Source organism: Euprymna scolopes, chromosome 46, assembly GCF_053919585.1.
Source record: "Euprymna scolopes isolate OS-2025 chromosome 46, ASM5391958v1, whole genome shotgun sequence".
Taxonomy (NCBI): Eukaryota; Metazoa; Mollusca; class Cephalopoda; order Sepiida; family Sepiolidae; genus Euprymna; species Euprymna scolopes.
The window spans coordinates 11,948,938-11,954,317 of record NC_136527.1 but is presented as its reverse complement, the minus strand read 5'-3'; the positions used below and the strand labels follow the sequence as shown (position 1 = coordinate 11,954,317).

The 5,380-nt window shown below is 35.7% G+C and overlaps 2 non-coding genes across 2 annotated transcripts; one reads left to right on the top strand and one right to left on the bottom strand.

The window, feature by feature from the left end:
* The first annotated feature begins 820 nt into the window (after positions 1 to 820).
* Trnav-aac (transfer RNA valine (anticodon AAC)) lies at positions 821 to 893 on the top strand. Its single transcript has one exon. It is a non-coding gene; the product is annotated as a tRNA-Val (tRNA).
* Positions 894 to 4,191: 3,298 nt separating this feature from the next.
* On the bottom strand, positions 4,192 to 4,264 carry Trnav-aac (transfer RNA valine (anticodon AAC)). The gene has a single exon. It is a non-coding gene; the product is annotated as a tRNA-Val (tRNA).
* Between the last annotated feature and the right edge of the window lie 1,116 nt (positions 4,265 to 5,380).

Genomic DNA, 5,380 nt, shown 5'->3' with positions numbered 1-5,380 from the left:
GCCGATTTTTTTCTTCGAGAGTAACCTGTCCTTTCTTTTTTGGAAAGTGTGTGGGGGGGATTTCCCTTTATTTAAAATATAATTAAACAAACGAAAATCCCCCCCACTCTTTGAAATAAAGACCCAAATCTTGTTTAATCATTTTTTTGTTTGTTTAATTATATTTTAAATAAAGGGAAAATTCAACCCCCCCCCCAACTCCTTGAAAAAAAAAATCTTGTTTACTAATTTTTTTGTTTGTTTAATAATATTTTAAATAAAGGGAAAATCCCTCCCATTCTCCAAAAAAGAAAGGGCAGGTTACTCTCGAAGAAAAAAATCAACCAATCAGATTAAAGAATGACTTTATAAAGAAGACAAGAGGACATTTTTATTTTCAATTTAGATGATGTCGATAAATTAAACAAAATATTTTGTTCTATGCTTACAATGGGGTTTTTTTAAACAACAAAAAATAATAATAATACTGTTTAGCACAAAATAATTCGCTTAGCAATAGTGCCGATCCTCAAAAAATTCTCTGGAATTTGTAACGCTAAACTTGGATTCAACCTACTTATCTTAATAAACATTTCAATTAATTAAATAATATATACTTATTTGTTTGTTTGTTTTTTTTTCACCCATTCTTTTCCTGTTGTAAATTCATAACAATCATCAGATTTCCTAGAGATGTTCGAGCAATTTTTCATCCAACTGACTGATTCAACGTATCGTCATTCAATTCTCAAATCAATATTTGAAACACAGATGAAATCATTTAGTCTTAAAATAGATGCTAATGTACAAATAAGCAATAATCGGCAAAGCTACCAGTCACGGTTCCATGGTGTAGTGGTTATCACGTCTGCCTAACACGCAGAAGGTCGCGAGTTCGAAACTCGCTGAAACCTATAAACATCACTTCTATTTTTTTTTTTTAATTAATTGAAATATGACTGTGGTTGGTTGTTTTTGTTTTACGGCATATCAACCTTTTTCAGGTTATTTAATGCCGAATCTAGTTATTCTGAGGAACGATTTTTAATGAAGTATATTTGTTTTTTTTTAAGTCAGATTCTATTTGACCCATAGTTGGGACCCTAACAGGTACTTCCACTCCGGGTCAGAGTGGACCTGGGGACAATGGCAATGAAAGGGTGGCTCCATACTCCCCAAGGCCCGGAAGGTGGAGCCTCACCATCGGATATAGTTTTAGGTCATATCCAGGACCGAAATATGACTGTAATGCACTAATTATACCTACAAAACGTTATAGTTCCTATTTACAATGCCTCCCCACGGGACAGAGTTAGACACCAGGGTCGTTGCTTAACGTGGAGAAAAGGAACAAAAATAAAAATTATCTCAGTCGTGAAGAACAAGAAATTGAAGTGCAGCATCTGAAGAACAGATACTACACTTTGAGGTATTTATTTGCTTTCCCACCGAGCAAATTAGGCACAAGGCCGATTTTTAATGTGAGGAGTGAAGGGGAAATGGGGACCAACTCCCCGGGGAGTAGGGGAGCTTGATAGTGACAATTGGTATGAAGGGTTGCCCCTACATTGACCAAGGTCTTATATGTGGGGTTGCCCCCACATATGGTCTTTGCTTGCAGTAGGTATTTATTTGCTCCCCCACCGAGCAAATTAGGCACAAGGCCAATTTTTAATGTGAGGAGTGAAGGGAGGGGGAAGGGAAAAAGGGGACCACCTCTCGACAGGTGGGAAATGGGAGCTGGTTAAAGGTCAGGCATGTGGGGTTGCTCCCACATCTGGTCTTTTCTTGCAGTATCTGCCGGAACAGATTGTATTTATTTGCTTCCCCACTGAGCAAATTAGGCACAAGGCCATTTTTTAATGTGGAGATGGAGGGAGGGAAAGGGGACCAGCTCCGGATGGGTGGGAAATGGAAGCTGGATAGTAACTGTTGGTATGAAGGGTTGCTCCTACATTGACCAAGGTCTTATATGTGGGGTCGCCCCCACATATGGTCTTTGCTTGCAGTATCTGTCGGAACAGATACTACACTTTGAGGTATTTATTTGCTCTCCCACCGAGCAAATTAGGCACAAGGCCGATTTTTAATGTGAGGAGTGAAGGGGAAATGGGGATCAACTCCTCGGGGCGTAGGGGAGCTGGATAGTGACAATTGGTATGAAGGGTTGCCCCTACATTTACCAAGGTCTTATATGTGGGGTTTCCCCCATATATGGTCTTTTCTTGCAGTATCTGCCGGAACAGATACTACACTTTGAGGTATTTATTTGCTCCCCCACTGAGCAAATTAGGCACAAGGCCGATTTTTAATGTGAGGAGTGAAGGGAGGGGGAAGGGAAAAAGGGGACCAGCTCCCGAGAGGTGGGAAATGGGAGCTGGTTAAAGGTTAGGCATGTGGGGTTGCCCCCACATCTGGTCTTTGCTTGCAGTATCTGTTCCGGCAGATGCTACACTTTGATCTTGTCCCGAAGGCCAAAACGTTATAGTTAAGAACGGCATTAGACTAAAAATAAAATGCGATGTTTATAAAGTAGTGGTATTACCTGTTCTACTATATTCAGCAGAAGCCTACACATTGTACAGGGATCACATAAAGATGTTGGAAGCAGTACAACAGCGTCACCTATGAAAAATTATGAAAGTTAAATGGAACGATTTTATACCAAATGTTGAAGTACTGAACAGATCCAACCCGGACAGCAGAGAAGCCGCACTTGCCACTACACAGCTGCGATGGACTGGACATGTGGTTAGAATGGAAAACAATCGCATCCCGAAAATCCTATTGTATTGAAAATTTAAAAAAAAAAAATGGGTGTAGAAGGATTGGTGGGTTAGGGTTCTGCAAGGATTTGATAAAGCGCCACCTTTTTTTTTTTTTTTTTTACATGGAGTTCACCACTTATCAAGGCCCAATGGCCACTCGAGGATAAGGGTTATTGTGTGTACAGTAATCAAAGGGATAGTGTAGCAATAGTATTGGAGAATTGGTAAGGTGTCATTACTTAGGGGGGGGTTCATCAGGAATTTGTTTGTGTTGAACTTGAAGACATCCAGGTTGAAGTCGGGAGGGAAACAGGCAAGCGGAAGAGAACCTAAAGACAATGAATATGAAAAACTTGGACAGAGTTAGCAGCAGATCGAAGTTTCTGGCGAAGTAACCTTCACAAAGGAAAGGCAGAAATAGAGGCAAAAATAAAGACCAGGTCTTAACAAAAACATTACCAAAGGCAACAACTCTGGTAACTACAAATGCACCACTTGAACGTGGAATGTTATAACACCGTAGGATAAAGCACCGAGGAACTAGCAGTGTCAGAAATTTCATGAAAACTATTGAATAATTCTACCCGCTATCTTTCGAAGCTTATAACTCCTCGAAAAATGTAATTCAAACCCTAATTTTTATTTTTAATTAAAGGACCAAGGTTTCATTAAAAACAAACAAAAAAACAAACAACGTGTTTTTTTAAAAAAAGGTTTTAAACTTCGAACTTTACAGGTAAATTTCTAAAAAACACTACTTTTTTTTGTTTTAAATTTGAATATATTATTTATTGATCTTTTATCTTCAATTGGTGATATATAAAACTTTGGTACAGAAATTAATTATTTACTTTTTAATAGACATTTGAAAATGGGGGGGGGGGCGTGAATTAAAAATAAAACGTTTGTCTAAAATATTATATTCGGCTTATTGGAAAAAGCATAAAATTTCACATTGACCCTGAAAATATCGTAAAAATTGAATCAATAGAAAAATTGATTTTTAAAGTTTAAAAATTGAAAAATACTGAACTCGTAACATTCAATTAATTTCATTACAATTTTTTAAAAAATATTTCTATTACTTTTTATACAACTTTAATAGTTTATTTTGGAAGTATAATCCATAAAGAAAATAAACAACCCACTTTTAAAAGAGAAATTACGAGTTTTTTTTATATCTTATTTGCAGTTTCGTGTTAGGGGTGTCAAAAATTCCTACAAAAATTCTGATACACCTAACAACCCGGTCTCGTCGTGGATTAATGACGGATCATTTTTACCGAGGCAGTGGAGGCACTGACTAAGTATTTTCAGCTATGAAAGGCTGTTGCTTGATGATGTTCTCAAATCAATATTTGAAACACCGATGAAATCATTTAGTCTTAAAATAAGCGATACAATTCACTCAATTGAATAAAAAAAAATAAAATGTAAAATTGATAGGTTCCAGCGAGTTTCGAACTCGCGACCTTCTGCGTGTTAAGCAGACGTGATAACCACTACACCATGGAACCTTGACGGGTTATTCTGCAGACTACTGCTTATTTATACACGGATATCTATTTTAAGACTGAATTCGCTCAGTTGTATTTGGGATATCGATTTGAGATCTGTTTAAAGCGATAGGTTGAATCAGTCAGTATAATAATATGCTGCTCACGATAAAATCAAAGATCTCTTGGGAATCCATTTTTTTTTACCTCCGTCCTCGTATTCCTGTACAAGGCTCTGTCGCTCAACCTCCTGTTTTTATTTTAAATATTTTTTTAACACACAGAAACAATTTAATCCTTAAATTTGTCAATATATATATATAAGGATTAAATTGTTTCTGCGCGTTAATACATACATATATATATATATATATATATATATATATATATATATATATATATATATATATATATATATATATATATGAATATATATATAATATATACATATAAAATATAAAGCTGAATGTGTGTGTGTGTGTGTGTGTCTGGTCACGAATAGGTACTATATGGTTGACCATTTTAAAAAACTGATTACATATAATGAAAGAAGATTATCGAGACACAGGAATGGGTATGTTTGATCTGGCATAATGATGATTCATTAAAATTGTGAGGTCTGCGTACGCGCCTGGTCCACAAAGTATGGAAAAAAAATTTAAAAATTAAAAAAAAAACGTTTACAAGTGTTTTTGATATAGATGTACATAAGAATACTTTGATAAGTATGTTTTAATTAAATAGGGATGGTATAATAAAATTGTGGGGTCTGCGTTCGCGCCTGGCCTCCATAGAATGGAAATAGGCACAGACTTTAATAAAGACTTTTCATATCTATCTGCGTAAGTATACTTTGATAATTATGTTTCAGTTTGAAGAAATATGGTATAATAAAATTATGGGGTGTTCGTTCGCACCTGACCTCCATAGAATAGAAATATGTCACAAAGTTTAACAAGGTTTTTTAATATAGATCCACAGAATATTGTGATAAGTGTTTCAGTGTGAACAGGTATGGTATAATAAATTATTGGGTTTATCTATTTTATTTTTACTTTCATCATATTTTGCTTTGGTTTTGATACCCCGAAATTCGAAGCTATCTCTTTACAACCCTTCCTTTTCATAACCTATCAT